Raw genomic sequence first — 16571 nt, 5'->3', positions numbered from 1 at the left:
GTTCTCTAATTCTGGAAAGCAACCGCGCTGGGCGTGGCCGTGGTGCCGTATTATCACAGCAGCAACTCTCAATGTGAAAGCAAAATGTTTGCAAAACTTGAATGCAAAATAATAGTTTTTTTGTCCACATGTTGCAGCATCCGAAACCGGCTGAATGTGAAGGTATTTCCAATATTGGAGTCCACGATTTATTTTTAACAGTAAGATTTTGCTACAAAGAAAACTACCACAAATTCAGTCCCGCCAAAATAAAATGCCAGCTTCAATAAACACTACCATAAATTGAGTCCCACAAAAATAAAATGCCAACTTACCCAACGAAAATTAAGATGCAGGCGTTCCTCGCAGGGCCTCCTCGGAGTGCATTTCCAGGAACGTTTTGCCAACGTGTTCCCAAAAGTTTTTACTGTCGTTTTCACCTACAGGTCAAGTTTTCACTGAAATGGTGTTCCGAAGCCATTACGTATATTGCAACTACCTAAAAAGGGACCATCAAAGTTCCAGAACTGCGAGTGCGTACTTACTTGTAGAATGCAATGATTTCATCCCGTACAATGGCTTTTATGTGTTTCCTTTTTGTGAACACACGCCTTCAGGAACCAGGAAAATGGCAGTATGCATTCCTTGTTCCATTGTTTTAAGTCCCGGTCCGCCCTATTTTCTAGAAAATAAAAACACTATAAAAATATCGAAGCATACATTTACGCTTCCCTTCAAGAAGGGATTACTACAAGATCTCGTACAATGCCTGATTAGTTGTGCTAAAATTTATTTTGCAGCACGAGCCCTGGTAACGTTTTCAGGCGAAACAATTTTAAATATAAAAATATTTCAACATTTTTAGGCCCACCTGTCATTGCTCCATGCGGAGGGGTGACCGTCTGTATAATACGCAACACTCAAGAGACACACTTTCGTGGCTTTATGACTTCCACAATGCATTCATAATCTGCCACACTTGTCACGACGATGCCTCGGCGTGCCGACGATGTCTTCAGTTACAGTGAATGCCACAGCCATGATTTCAGAGGTATATGTAAGGAATGGAAATAATTCGTTTTAATTTCAGTTCTTCAGACAAAGGAAAACAATTATCGCAAACTACCAGTGTAGAGACAAATGTCTCCACAGTCAGCCATAGTCTGCATCTGGACAGGTTATACAGATCGAATACAGAATGTAGCAATCTGCTTTCGCGGTAAATTTTCTAAGTTCAAGGAAGCACAGAAATGGGTTAATGTTGGGTGCACATAGTTATGCAAGAACTTATCACCTGAGCGTTGTCGGAAATTACTTCGACTCTCGGGTTACCACCGACATTGACGGCATAAAAATGCAAGAGTGGCTTATTTCTAACGCGGCCACTAATTATGGATATTGGATAATTATCCAGAAGCCTCAAGTTACCACTGACATTAACAGCATAGAAACGGCAGCACACTTTCTATATACCCGCTGCGTGTTTCCACATTTCTTCCCCTCGACAAAAAAACGTTTGTTACTGCGGTACTGCTAAGACAACAACTGTCCCTTCTATTTCTCTACACTTCAGGCAATGTTATTTAAAATAGATCATCTCAATTGGTCAAAGGAATTGAAAGAAACATGGAACATAAACATAAAACATGGAACATATAAACCTAAGATGACGCCTTGAAAGCACATCAACACAACTCGAAATAGCGTCTACCTTGCGCGCAACGGTATAGATCGAAGGTGAAAAAACCAGCGAAATAGACGGAAGACGTAGACGAGACGAGACGTGTTGTCTCGTCTCTTCTACGTCTTCCGTCTATTTCGCTGGTTTTTTCACCTTCAAAATGTACCAACTGGCCCAGCAAGCTGCACTTCTTCAGTACATAGATCGAAGACTCGCGGTCTGGTAAGCACAGTAAATGCATTCTACTCAGCAGACTAACACAACGCCGCAGTTACCACGCAAGTTTTAAAAATACCAATAAATCTAAGGACGGACGCTCCGACAAACTTGATTGGAAGGTGTACACGTGTGCACGCGCGATTATCGGGAGCGACTAACCCGAGAAGATTCGCTACCGCAGAGATACACAGCAACGGTCAATATACAACTAAGCAAAGCCACACAGTAAGGGAACATCCAATCATGAAACGCGCTAACCAGCAACTTCCTTATAGCAATGGCTAACGTACGCAGTCAGAAATGTCCATCCGACTCTGACCCACCAACACGGAAGTTTTGGTAAATTACGGCTGCAAACGTTTCTCCAACACAAAATGTTACACGCCGCGACCACAAGCATGGACGACACACGAACAACGGGCAGAGAAGCGGTATGTTTATCGGACGCAGTTAACAAGGATGTCACTGAACAACAACCGTTACCAGCACATAAATAAGCAGCACTGACCTTTTTTGCGCCTCCTGGCAAAACTCCACTTCGTCGAACAGGAAATACAGCCCGGGGATATGAAAAAATTCGCAGTCGCACGCCGCAATCAACCCAATCAAACTGCTAACGGCGCTAACGGTTCTCGACAGCGTGACCGAGAATTTCTTTAGTAAATATCAGGCACATCGCGCGAGCAATTGAGAAACCCGCTTGGGAATGCCACTGGTGGCGCTGCATGCGGAAGACCGTAAAATTAGCGGAGGGAATCCTGGAAGATGGGAGCGCTGCTGTCGTTTAAAGTGTTGACGCAGTCCCGATTTTCATCCGTCGTCGTCGTACCCGTTGCAGCCCCACTGTACCGTGAATCAACGCAAAAACAGCTCTGCGGTGCTGCTGCTGACGCGTGCGCATGGAATGCGCTACTGGAGTGGCGGTTTTTTCCTTATGGCTTCGGCAAACCTTCGTTCCCGCGGAGGCTTTGGCGATGCGCCCGCATAAGAGCTCATACATGGAGGAAAGAAACTCAGGAGAGGCCCCTAGCATCCCAATGCATTGCGAAAAGTGTGGAGGAAGTGGCGTCATTTTTCTTGAGCCCATGGACAATGTTGCTTACTTGTTTACAACTGCGGTGGCCAAATTTTGGCAAATAGAACAGACAATTTTTAAGGCGCTTGGTATGTGGCTGCCTCGCAACGCTTACAAACTAGCGCAGTCGCTACGAAAAACATTTTTAGATTAGGCCAGTTTGAAAACTACGCCGTCGGAGGCGGCCTTAACTCGTACGCGTTCGCCATCCCGCGAGCCTGTTGCTATGACGACGACAAACGCTACTTTGCCAGGCTTAAGAGCTGAAAAATCGTCCTTCTATCTCAAAAACGAAGGCCGTTTTTCGATTGAAACTTTGGGTGAGGGTTAGAATGGGCAAAGTGAAGGCGAAATCAACAGCTTAGAACATGGCATCGCACCGAGGAATTAGCGACGAAGCTGTTTTCGCTGCGAAGCGGGAGGGCAGGGCGACGCCTTGTTAGTCAAATCAAACCGGAGACAGCAAAGGATGATGGGATAGAGTGCTGGGCTCCGTGGGCTCAAGTCATGGCGGGACTCGGCTTCACAAATGTGACGTCAGGGCCTCTCCTAACCTTTTCTTTCCTCCATGAGCTCATACAAACTCGGCACACGGGATGGCTTTTATTTGATTCGGAAAACGGGCATATGCGTCTGAGGGCCCGCTGAGGCCGAAACAAAGCTCAGATAATAGCCGCCTTAGCGCGTTAGTACTGGCTAGCGTCACTAAATAAGAGTACCGCCACTTCGCGCACCCGGAGGCGCATGGGGGCCATTTTGTTTCTGGCTTGCAGTGTTGCCATCTCTCCGAACGAAACCGCCGCCGGTTGTGACGGGCAGAGTGCGACCGTCCGCTCTAGCACCCGCGCTGCCGAGAGAGAGAGAGGAGAGGCGCCCAAAAACAAAATGGCTGCGCCCATATGTAAACAAACATCACGTGGTGCCGACCGACCAATGGAAATCCCGGCGGCACATAACAATGAGAGAAAAGAGTGCCGATACTCTAAAAGCCTTTATTTAGTGACGCTAGTACTGGCTAAAGTTGTTTCTCGCGGAGGGCCGCGAGTGCGTGCGATATCCGAGCTTAACTTTGGATGACAATTTCTGCGTTACTGTTTAGAATAAACGCAAAAGGGCGTGGCTTCATTTACTGCTTTTCTTGACAACAAGCCTTTCCGTAGTCAATAAAATATACTGCGATGTTCTTAGATACCCACGTTATATACCCACTTACAGCTAATTAGCGAGTAATAATACATCGGCCCGTTTCCCAGCCCTTTTCCCTACTGAACACCAATACTACAGGAAAACAGCAACTGGGGAAGCAGCTGGAGGAGGCGGGTCATTCAGTGAACTTCAATTACTATGACAAGACACAACAACGGCAAGTTAATTCTGCGCATTTTTGCCGTTACTGCACAGCATAATTAAGAATTCCAATGTCATTTCTGCATTAAGACATACAAAATAATGCAGGTATCACGCGGTATATTTAGTTGTCCAAGTTTAGTTCCGTTCACCCAGTCAACCGCTCCCTTCTAAGAGTCTTTTGTTTTTGCTTGTGGAAATTAAAAGGGACTCACCTGTTAGCATTCCTGTCGGACTTACTATGTCATGACCAACGGACTTAAAAACCATCGAGCACCAATACGAATAGTTTTACAAATACATACCGATATTCACAACGGCCTAGTTTGCTTTAGATATATGTCGCTTCCCTACTGAAACAAAGAAATAAAACTCTCGCATGGTAGACCGCTAGCGCCTTCCAGTGAAGACTGGATAAACCAAAATGCATTTCTTGTTTTTTTTATCTCTGCAAAGAAATGATGTACAGCAGACTCCCGTTAAGACGAACCCGAAGGGACCGTAAAAATGTATTCGTATTATCCGAAATTCGTCTTAAGCGGGGGTGTATTGCATTGTGGACGTTATATGAGAAAAATTGTGTGGTTCTTAATCAGTGTTCGTTTTAACCAAGTTCGTCTTAACGAGGGTCTACTGTATTTCTAGAAGCAAACCGGGGTCGTTAGTGTCATTTCTGTGAATTTGAAAAACTTCTTGTATCGGTACATGGTGCTTTTGAATTAGTAAGTCTCATGAATTTGCGTCATGAATTAGTGAGTCCCATATGAATTGGATCAGGTGAGTCACCCTTAATAGCATGCACGAGACGAAAAATGCTAACGAACATCCAAGCGTATATAACTGCATGCGTGACATGCTGCGTGCAGTGTAAAATGCGGCACAGTCGGTTAAACACTATGTATGTACCGCATCAGGGCATAAATAACGTGGACTAAGTACCTATTTTACAGCAGATTGTAGCCATTTATACGTTCCTGTAAGGCACTTAAAATTGTGCACGTACTACAACACAGCGAGCTGATGGCTGAGCATTGAGCAAAAAGCAATGTTTCTGCGACGCTTTGTGAACCAAATGCAGAACATGCAATAGTTTCAACAACTATATATATGTCTTTATGAGGTATCCACAAAAGCCCAATGAATTCTTCTGCACTACCACGGCTCTGTCAAAAACGCAGAAGGAGAACCTGAGGACATATGGTCCCTCTCAAATTCAAGTCATTGGTGATTTCAGACGTACTGCGCGTCTGCAATTAGCAAAAGACGATATTCACTAAAGCGGTCTGAGCGCCGCAGACTACCTGAAAGGGGTTCGTGGAATTTCTATTTTCGCTAAGATACCCTTTTCTCGCACCTTTCATGCTTTGTACGGTGTTGTTATAGCAGTGGACATATTTTTTTTTTCTGTCAAATAACGTCACTAAAAATACGTCTTAGCCGTCTTATATAAGTAAACTGCTCTAAGACAGTTCCATAGATATCGACGAAGTTTATTAAATTTTATGTGGTGCGTGCGTGTGTACGTGTGTGACTGCATGCATGTGTGTGTGTATGTGTGGGTGCGCGGGTGTGCGTTCGTGCCTGTATCTATGTCTGTGGGCGTGTGCGTGCAAGTGCGTGCGCTTGTGCGCCAAAGCGCGTCAAATATATATGTGGTTCATTGCTCCAGTTAATGCACGATTCAGTGCATACTTCACTGCAGCGCACAAGTTATGTGGAACAAGACACGAGCAAAAAATATACAAAAGCACTGCCCAAAATTTCTACTGGGACATAAGTGGAACAGTAACTGGAACGGCCGACAGCGCATCCCCTCATTTATTCGGTTCCACATAATAACCACAAACCTAAAGAAAACAAATGGACAGTTCCAGATAAGATCCACTTATATCTCTCGTTCCAGTTATTCTTCGTTTAGATCCAGATAAAAATATGTGGATCGCCCCGTTTAACTGGAACTTACATGGAACCAGATTAAGAGTGTACCATTGAGCGCGTACTACACCACAGCGAGATGATGACTGAGTGTTGAACAAAAACTGCCGTTTCTGCGAAACTTTGTAAACCAAATGCATAAAATGTAATGGCCTCAATAAGTATTTCGTAATGAAGATGTTCACAAAAGCACCACGAATTATTCAGCGCTATAGCAGCTATGGCTTTGCCCGAATGGCAGACGGGGAAAGGGAAGACGTTTAGTCCTTCTCAAATTGAAGTCACTGGTGATTTTGTATACTTGACACCTCAAATTACAAAAATACGATGTTCACGAAAGCGGTTTGGGTGCCGCAGAACACGTGGAAATGGCTTCCTGCAATTTCTTCTTTTGCCTAAGATATCCTCCTCTCGACATTTTTAATGCTTTGTACGGCGTTGACAAAAAAGTGGGATTTCGTTTTCTGTCAAAGGACATCACCAAAACTACACAGCTTAGCTGTATTATGAAAGTTAACTGCTGCAAGGCAGTTTCATAGATGTCGGCGAAGTTCATTAAATTTTATGTGCGGTGTGCGCGTGTATATTAAACGCGCACGTGCATCTTGGGTCAAGAAGCACCTAATATATATGCGGTTCATTGTTCCAGTTGATGCATGAAAGAGAGCATACTTCACTGCCATGCACGAGTTATGTGGAACAAGACATGAACAAAAAATATACAAACGCACTCTCCCCAACCGTTTACTGGGACATAAGTGGAACAGTAGCCGGAACCGCCGACATCGCATGACCCTATTTCTTCGGTTCCAGATAAAAACCGCGAACATAAAGAAAACAAGCTGACGGTTCCAGATAAGATCCACCTATATGCTTCGTTCCATTTATTCTTTCGTTTGGATCCACATAAAATATATGGATCACCCTTTTTAACTGGAACTTATATGGAACCAGATTAAGAGTGTAGCTGCGCTCATCAGCATTAAAACAGACTTTTCATTATGATTGACAAAAAAGTAAGCTATAAGCTACATGAAGACAAATTAAGTTATCATTCATACCAATCCATACAGGGCACGCACACATGCATACAACTTGCTACCTTATAACGCAGCACTTGTTCCTTACAATAACAATTTGCCAGCATTTGATCGACACAGATGTATGCATTACGAATATTGTAATAACTGTTAAGGTTAAATGAATGTTATGATCGTAACACAAATGGTACTTGTGTGGGTATGTTAATGCATGAGGTGGACATATCCTATAAAACATAATCTCTTTATGCACAGCAGAAATAAACCTATCGGATAGAGAAGGAAAGCGCACAAGTTCGCTCTACGTTTTCCTTCGCAAGTGTTAACGGCTCCTCTTTGGCGGCTAGGGGAAACGTCGTCAAAAATTCCAAGGTGGTAACTGCAAAAATAACAAAACACAACAATATAGAGCTCATTGCTATAGAGAAATGTTCGATGTCTCTTGATATTTGAAGTGCTTGCTGTTTTTTTAGTTAAAATTAATCGCTTCTCGGGAAGTTCTAATAAATTCTTCTAATTAAAGCATGCATCCAACTTTTTACCCGCTATTTTGCAGTCGGCTGACAGCAGCCGTAGCGCCATTATCCCATGATTGCGGAGTATCAAGACAAGCGCGAATGGGTGTAAAGACGCCCGAAAGCCGCCGCCACAGCTGCCGCCACCGAGAATGTAGCTACGGCCGTTGCCGCTTCAAGTTCAATCTCGCCCACAAGAAGCGCGCCCCGGTCGGTTGAAAGCAACTTGCCCTGTTGGAACGGCGGCGTGAGCACATTATTCCTGAGCTTGAGAGTCATTCCGAGCAACATCGTCTCGTCGGCGGCCCTCGTTGACCAGCTGGTCGTAGTTCTTCTGGCGGAACAATAATAATAGGTCTTAGTCTGGTCGCATATAAAGTCTTTATCTCTCCATTCGCCAGTGTATTCCCCGCCTAATTAGGCGCCTATACCCCTTTGTCGGTTTAGGCGTGCGCGGGTTGGGGGTGAAGGGGTGGAGGGGGGCATGCGTGCACAGTAGGGCTTAAAGCCGCTACCTATGACATACCCGTTGTGGTGGTTGGAGATTTAAACGAGGCAGTGTCATGGCTAAATGCGCCCAGTCAGCTGTACTCCGCAATCGAGCGGTTTGGGTCTGGGTTGGTGTGTTGCACAATGAGATGCCTACGACTAGGCAGCGACCGAAATAGACACCCACATGTGTGTCCACTAGTATACATGTCCAAGCCCTCGAGGCGTTAACTCGCTATTAGATGAACGCATGTCACTCGCTTTGAGGAAGAAGTGCGGAAACTTAAGAAGCATCAGCCAGGACAGAAGTGTGAATGGGTGCGAAAACCAGGGAAAGTCGCTGCCGCCAGCATTGCCGCCTCAAGTTCTAGCCGGTCGTGTAGCTGCGAATCCCTCCCGTATGAACAGAGACTTGCCCGCTTGGAACGCCGACATAAGCCAATATCAATCGTTAAGCTTGAAGGGATTTCAGAACTACATTTTCGACAGTATCTTTCACTTCTAAGCACACGCGCATGACCGGTTGCCGGTTTGTGCATGCACGGTTGTGCATGCATGGTGAAATCTTGAATTAGGCTGGATCTGGGGAGGAACCTCAACAAGCCAGTACGAAAGAAGCGGATAAATGAGCTAACAGTAAGACGTAAAGTAGAAGAATTCAGGATCGCGCTGCAGAACCGATATTCAGCTCTTAACGAGGAAGCCGAGCTTACGACACAGGAAGCCAGCGACAACCTTACACGTATTATCACGGAGTGTGCAGTAGAAGTCGGGGGCACTATGGCTAGACAGGATACTGGCAAACTTTCACAGGAGACGAAAGATCTAATTAGGAAACGGCAAACCATGTCAATCTCTACCGCAGCTGACAGAATAGAACTAGCGGAGCTTTCGAAGTTAAGCAATAAGCGTAAGACAGCTGACATACGGAAGTATAATATGGGGAGGATCGAATACGCTGTAAAGAACGGAGGTAGCCTGAAAGCTGTGAAGAGGCGTCTTGGCGTGAGGAAAAATCAGATGTATGCACTTAAAGATAAGCAAGGCAATGTTATCACAAATAGGGATAAAATAGTCACGGTGGCCCAGGAGTTCTACAGGGATCTGTACAGTAGCCGGGACATCCAGGATAATGTCGAACGAGACAGTAGTTCAGAGGAGATAGACATCCCACCAGTAACGACCGAAGAAGTAAGGAATGCTTTGAAAGAAATGAAAGGGGGCAAAGCACTTGGTGAGGATCAGATAACAGCAGACCTCTTGAAGGATGGCGGAGAAATTGTACTTGAAAACTGGCAAACCTGTATACGCAATGCCTAATGACCGCAAGTGTACCGGAATCTTGGAAGAACGCGAACATCATCCTAATCCATAAGAAAGGCGACATGAAACACTTGAAAAATTACAGGCCGATCAGCTTACTTTCAGTCGTCTACAAGGTACTTACCAAGGTAATCGCTAACAGAATTTCTGCAACCTTAGATTTCAGTACACCTAAAGAACAAGCAGGGTTCCGTAAAGGTTATTCAACAATGGACCATATTCACAAGATCAATTAGGTGATAGAGAAGTGCGCTGAGTATACTGAACCCCTATATATAGCCTTCATAGATTATGAGAAAGCATTTGACTCCGTCGAAACCCTAGCAGTCATTCAGGCATTACGGAACCAGGGGGTAGATGAGCATTATGTAAGAATACTAGAGGATATCTACAATGGGTCCACAGCTACCATCATCCTCCATAAGGAGAGCAGTAAAATACCTATAAGGAAGAGTGTTAGACAAGGAGACACAATATCTCCAATGTTATTCACAGCATGTTTACAAGAAGTATTCAGAACGTAGGATTGGGAGCAGGTGGGAGTAAGGGTTAATGGAGAATACCTCAGCAACCTTAGATTTGCTTATGACATTGCCTTGCTACGTAACTCGGGGGACGAATTGCAAAGCGTGCTTTCCGCACTGCACGAACAGAGTAGAACCGTGGGCCTGAAAATTAATATGCAGAAAATTAAAGTAGTGATCAATAACCTCGGGACAGCACAGCGGTTTGAGGTAGGTGGCGAGGCAGTGGAAATGGTAAGCGAATATATCTACTTAGGCCAAGTTGTGACCCCAGATCCCAACCATGAGGCAGATATAATTAGAAGGGTCAAAATTGGGTGGGGTGCATATGGCAGGCATTCTCAGATAAAGAATAGCAGCCTACCATTGTCGCTGAAGAAGAAAGTGTATGACAGCTGCATCTTATCGGTACTCACCTACGGGGCAGAAACTTGGAGGCTCACTAAGAGGGTTCAACTTAAATTGAGAGCGACTCAGCTTGCAATGGAGCGTAAAACGATAGGTGTAACATTAAGGGACAAGAAGAAAGCGGAGTGGGTCAGGGAACAAACACGTGTTAAGGACATATTAGTAGAGATTAAGAAGAAGAAATGGACATGGGCAGGGTATGTAATGCGAAGGCAAGATAACCGCAGGTCATTAAGGGTAACAGAGTGGATCCCTAAAGAAGGCAAGCGCTGCAGGGGGCGGCAGAAAGTTAGATTGGCAGATGAGATCAAGAAGTTTGCGGGGATAAATTGGTCACAGTTGGCACAGGACCGACGTAATTGGAGAATAATGGGAGAGGCCTTTGCCCTGCAGTGGGCGTAGATAGGCTGATGATGATGATGATGGTGGTGGTGATTTGGGAGAGGGGGGCGGTGGGAGGGGCGGCACGCGCAGATATGGGTTTCATACCCTTACTGGCGACATGTGCGTTGTGTCGGCGTGATGTTCAACGTGGCCGTCAAGCAGCCCAATGCGACCGCTCCGGTGTCATCTGTGGTAGAGTGAATTGGGTTGGCGTGTTACACAAACGGTAGGATGCCCACGATGCGGGAGGGTTGCTTTTCTCATGGAGGCGAAACGCAAAAAAGCCCGTGTGCGTACGAGATTTCGGGCCACATTAAAGATCCCCAGGTGATCAAAATTAACCCGCAGCCCTCCACAACGGCGCTCCTGATCGCCTGCGTTGCGTTGGCGCGTTAAACCTAGAATCAATCAATCACGACGCGGGAGGGAAAAAGACAGCTGTACGTTTTTCCGCTAGGATAAAGCTCGGGGCTTATCCAAACTTCATTCAGGTAATTGGCTACGAAGTATGCACAGTCATAAATCTCAAACAAACGTGTTTTGTTCCTTGCACTCCGTGGAGGACGTGCTGCTTTGCAGGCCATCCTTCTTCACAGAGTCGAAGGGCACTAAGTTTTTTGGTACGGTAGGTAGTAATCGTTTGGTGAAACATGGGGTATGCTCGAGAAAAAGGGTCACGTAAGGCAACGTCGTTTACGCCAGTCTTCCTGTGTCATGTGAGACAACCCCAAAGCGCCAGACCACTGGTCGGCGACTTTGGCTAGTTTCGGTTTCCGAAATTCTGGCGATCCTAGCGGCACGGTGCTGCGGCGTGGCCCTTCCCTTTCCCTCAGTGTTTCTTTCTTTCCACACCGTCAACGCTTCCGCGCCTCCTCACGCATGCGCAATAGCTCACCGGCGCCAATATTTTTTTTTTCTTTCTCTCGGCGCGCACGGCGGTCCAGTTCGGTACGTGCGTGAGCGAGCCGGCGTGCGAAGGGTTGCGCGGGTTGCCTAAACGCTTCCACGGGCGGAAAGTTTCGCTGCATTATAAAATACATTCGAATGTATTCTAAATATGGGGCAGCGGAGGAAGGAGTGCTACCACTCCTGCGCAGCTCTGTGGTGCAGCAACACAGGGCGGTACAGTTCGACCAAGTTTCTCGCCTTCTCCAAAGACGACAGGTAAGCAAATTAGCTTTGTACAAGTTACAGTGAATTCCTTAAAAGCCGACTGATTGCACTCTTGCGTTTTCAAAATAATTCGCGGATGTAACGTGAAGTTAATGAGACATGTCACTCGTCTTGGAGTGGAAACTAATGTGCAAATATATCCCAGCTGTGCAGGTACGCAAAGTTTTAGTAGAAGTAAACGCGTCTTTGGCACGCACACACTTGCTCGCAAGATCAATTTGTGGTGGCATTGCCGTTTTTTGATGATTGCCTTAGTAACTGCTGGAACGTCGATTCAGTATACTTATCAAGGTATTTTTTGTTGTTTCGTGCAGCAGGTATGAGTCTAGGTTTGGGCCCCAAGTCGAGGATGGTTTGCGACTTCATTGGACGTTTCTTCCGGTGACTCTCCTCAATCCATCCAATGTTATCACGAAGCACCTGCTCACAAAGAAGGCAAGCTCAACTGTACGCGCTTCTTGCCTTTCATGGCGTACATACTACCACATCGATTGATGGCGTGGAGGTGCTGGGCCCTAAGCATTTTTTCCTCCCCCGTCTTGCTCCAAAACGTATATTTGCGGCGAAACTACTGCCAAGCGTTGCTTCAGAGCTCCGAAAAATCTGACGTAACTCCGCGGTGTTCAATGCAAGTCGATTTTCACATGAAACAGTGGAAGGCCAAACCGAAATACATGCGTTGTCTGCAGCCGCCATTGCAAGCGTTTCGCTCATTAAAAAATAAATAAAACCAAGTAGCATTGCCGGCTTTGCTGTTCAATCTAAACTGCGCGCCCGCGCCTTGTCATCTTATCGCGAATGGGTTTGGTGTTCCATAGTTCTGAAGTTAGAATGGTCAAGCCGTATCGGACAGGATGAGATAAGAGGCGCTGCCCAGACACGAGTTAGAGGGTAGCTTGTAACAACCTGGCCGATATCTGCGGCTTAAAATACAGGAAAGCTTCTTTTTTTCTGGGTGTCTTCTCCCCCCCCGCCTTCCCTCCCACCCCCGGTAAGCAGACTGTTAATTCACGCGCCATTAAAAGAAAAGACGGGTGCGTTCGATTTGTGTTCTGTGTTCTACGACGTGCGCATGGTTGGGCATTGTTTTTGTACGTAGATATAATCCAGCAAAGAGTGTCTACAGTGCGGTCATTGTGTTGCAACAATTTTTATGGCTGCATTTTGTTGGTGTGAACATGATTTCTCGGAAGTGTATGCAGGTTAATGGGCGGGTCAGCGCTTTCTTTCAGAGTTTGCGTTAACTCGCCCGAAAGGCAGGGCTTGAAGCATACCTGTGCGTGCTTTCTTTTAACATATAGATTCCCAATAATTGTGTCTCTAAACTGAAACGAATTTTTTTAATGTCTAAAGAACATTCCTGTCTCGAGGTGAGCCCAAGAAATAAGTATACATTGAGTGGAACTTTCAAGTTCTTTTCTTCTCCAGCCGAGGTGTGCGCGAAAAAAAAATCTGTGTAGGGACTAGAACTTTCGAAGTTCTTCTTTCGTAATCAAGTATTGTGTACCTAAATGTGTATTCATGGCTGTAACTTTTGCGCAACTTTAGATGGAGACCGATACAAAAAGGGACTCGAAGACCTGTACCTGTCACCGTGTAAAGTTGCGCAAAAGTTACAGCCATGAATTCAGAATACCAACTAGCCCGCCTAACCGTGTTATTGTAAATGTGTATGTAGCACGTTTTTTCCCTATTGTACAATATTGTATGCCTAAATTTGCATATGTCATATTTTTGCTTAGTCGAATACTGTGTACATAAAATGTATGTGCAATATATTGGTTTACTACATGTGTTTTCATGACTTCGAATCAAAGACGCCCTCATATGAATTTTGAATAAATGCATAGCAAAAATAATGTTTGTGTCACCCTCCAATTATTATCGCCACAAAGACAACAATTCGACACCAGAAAACGTACTATTACCTACATGTTTTCTTCGTTCAATTATTCAACACGTTGTTGCACACATAAGAAACGACGGGCGGCGGCCATTTCGAGTCATCGGCGCAACTCGTCCAACTTTCGCGCCTGGTGCCACTGCCGAGCGGCCCATGAGGCAGCGACCGGCGGCAGAAGCGAAAGTTGGACGCGCGGCGGAACGGCCTGGCTGCCGCGGGATAAATGACGTCAGCAGCGTCCGCGACGTCAGCGAACGCCCTTTCCCCCCTCGCCACTCGTTGCCATGGCGATTAATGCAACGTTTCTCAGAGGCCACGTACTACTAGGGGAGGATTTGGCGCTGCTGGCGCGAATTACGTGGGACCACGGTGGATGCGAGAGAGGCCGCCCCGTGGCCAGACTGCTGTGCAGCTATAACAAGCATAGCGCACGCGCAGTACAAACAACAGTTCGTGCGGGTACTTCTGTTCACGGATACTTTCGTAAATTATATTGTCTACCCCACCATTCTTACCACTATAAAATTGGTATTCATCACATTGAAGAGAAAATACCTCTTTCTGCAAGCATATAACCCCTGCATTACTTTTGTTTGCTTTTGCCTGCATCAGCCAATCGCTCAGCTGTACGTACTACGTCATAGGTTCTAATGCGGGAAATGATCTAATGACTCGCATGGCCGTTCCTTTTTTTCTTATTATATAGCTTATTTGAGTGAAGTTTGCATTAAAAGTGGTGTCCGTGTGATTCTAACAAGGCAATCTAAGGAGCGACTGCTGAGCCCAAGGTCTCGGGTTTGGTTTTCGGCCGCGGCGTCCACTTTTCAGGTGCCGGCAAAAATAAAAAAACGTTCGGGTGCCAAGATTTCTGCGCAAGCTAAAGATAACGAGGTATTCAACATTATTCCGAAAACCTGGGCCTCATAGCACAGCAGTAGCGTCGGTGCGTAAACTCACCAAACTTTTAATTTTCGGAACTTTAGAGGGGCCGTGAGGACAAAAAACTGGTTTGTTTTATTCCAAAGATTTGATTTTTTGTTGAACCCTCAGCGGTTATCCCACAGCGAAAGATGCTTTATTAACTGAGCAATGAAACAGTTCCAATAAAAACTTCAATTCACTCGCTGCATCGTATGTTTGTGACGTCAGCAATGACGTATTGTGCGCAGGTGCTTAAAATAAAATGTGGTATGTTGACTGACGCTGCAGCTTTGTCAAGAATTAACTTTTTTGTTGCCTCACCTAACATCTGAAATCCTAGTTAGCGCAGCGGTACCGCCCAAGGACCGCTCTTGGCATTCGGTTTAGTTGTGACTGAACTCGTACCTGCCGTATTTTTGTTGCGGTTGATAGTAATCGTTTCGTGATACTTTCGCTATGATTCGACAAACAGGGGCCGAATTCTCTAAAATGACTGGGCGTCGCTTTGAAACGACGGGGTAGCGCCATGCAAATGCATGCGTTCTGAGGTTGGGGCCATCGCTTTGGGGTGTTTTGCGAAGGGGCTGAGCCGCAGAAAAGCACTGTGGCAAGAGCGCGAAGTGACACCCCCTGCCCCCCCCCCTCGTTTTGCTTGTAGCTTCAAGCCCTTGTCACACTGCTGTTCTGTGGCTCAGTCCCTTCGCAACACGCCCCAAAGCGACGGCCCCAACCTCAGAACGCATGCATTTGCATGGCGCTACCCCGACGTTTCAAAGCGACGCCCGTTTTTCAGAGAATTCGGCCCCAGGAGCGCGTAAGACGCAGCGTCACTTAGGCCAGCTGGTCAGTGTCGTGTCAGACAAGCCCGACGCGCCCGACGATTGCGTTATGCCGCGTCTGCCATACACACTGCTTTTATGTTTACTTGTTCGTTTTGTGACACTCATTGTTTCCCCCACCATTCTTTTTGCGATAAATATAATACCCACGAAATACGGGCGCATATAGCCCGTTCGGCAAGCCCATTATCACTATTTCATGTTAAATGCAGAGCATTTCTTAGCCTCGCCTGTTCCTGCGTCGGACGGTGTCAACAGTTTCGCGTCCGCAGCAGGTGCACCTCTCCTTCCTTCCTATCTCTCAACAGCAGCTGGCGCGCGCATGCGTCGTAGTCAGCCCGTTCGCTCCGTCGCGGTCTCGGCGTAACAGGTGCGTGATAGCAGCGCGGTGGGGCGTAGAAGGGCGCGCTGCTTGCGCATGCGCGCTCTCCCCCCCCCCCCCGTACTGCTCTCCCTCTACTGCGCGCGCTGCAAATATAGCGGCTAGCGGTCACTCGTGTTTCAGTCACTGCGTTGCTCCTTCCTTCCTTGGTTGACGCTCGTGCCCACGTTTACTCGTGTCTGCTACTCCAGCATCACGGAAGAAGCGATGGAAGCAACACTGCCTTCAATCAGTACTGAGGCCCCAATGCTCTGCATTTACTCGTGTTCCCCTCGCGGGAAGGCGCGGGAATTTTTTTTGTATTTATTTGCCCCCAGTCAATCGCAACAAGCGGCTCATTAGTTCAGTGCACTGTAAGTTCAGGGCGGGAAAGTAGGTAGTGATTCGCCCGCCCATTTCTTGTTAAAGACGAAGCCCCTTGAGGTATGGGGCTG

General features: G+C 46.4%; 1 long non-coding RNA gene across 1 annotated transcript; it reads right to left on the bottom strand.

Moving 5' to 3' along the window:
• Window positions 1-525: 525 nt before the first annotated feature.
• LOC144153053 (uncharacterized) lies at window positions 526-2510 on the bottom strand. Its single transcript, XR_013319288.1, has 3 exons — window positions 2388-2510; window positions 851-992; window positions 526-661 (listed from the first exon to the last, which is right to left on the bottom strand). It is a non-coding gene; the product is annotated as an uncharacterized LOC144153053 (long non-coding RNA).
• Window positions 2511-16571: the final 14061 nt, after the last annotated feature.

This window comes from Haemaphysalis longicornis, unplaced genomic scaffold (genome assembly GCF_048455015.1).
Source record: "Haemaphysalis longicornis isolate Haplotype H1 unplaced genomic scaffold, Haemaphysalis longicornis Haplotype H1 scaffold_9, whole genome shotgun sequence".
Classification (NCBI taxonomy): domain Eukaryota; kingdom Metazoa; phylum Arthropoda; class Arachnida; order Ixodida; family Ixodidae; genus Haemaphysalis; species Haemaphysalis longicornis.
Note: the sequence above shows the minus strand (reverse complement) of the source record. Positions and strands in the feature narration are given on the sequence as shown.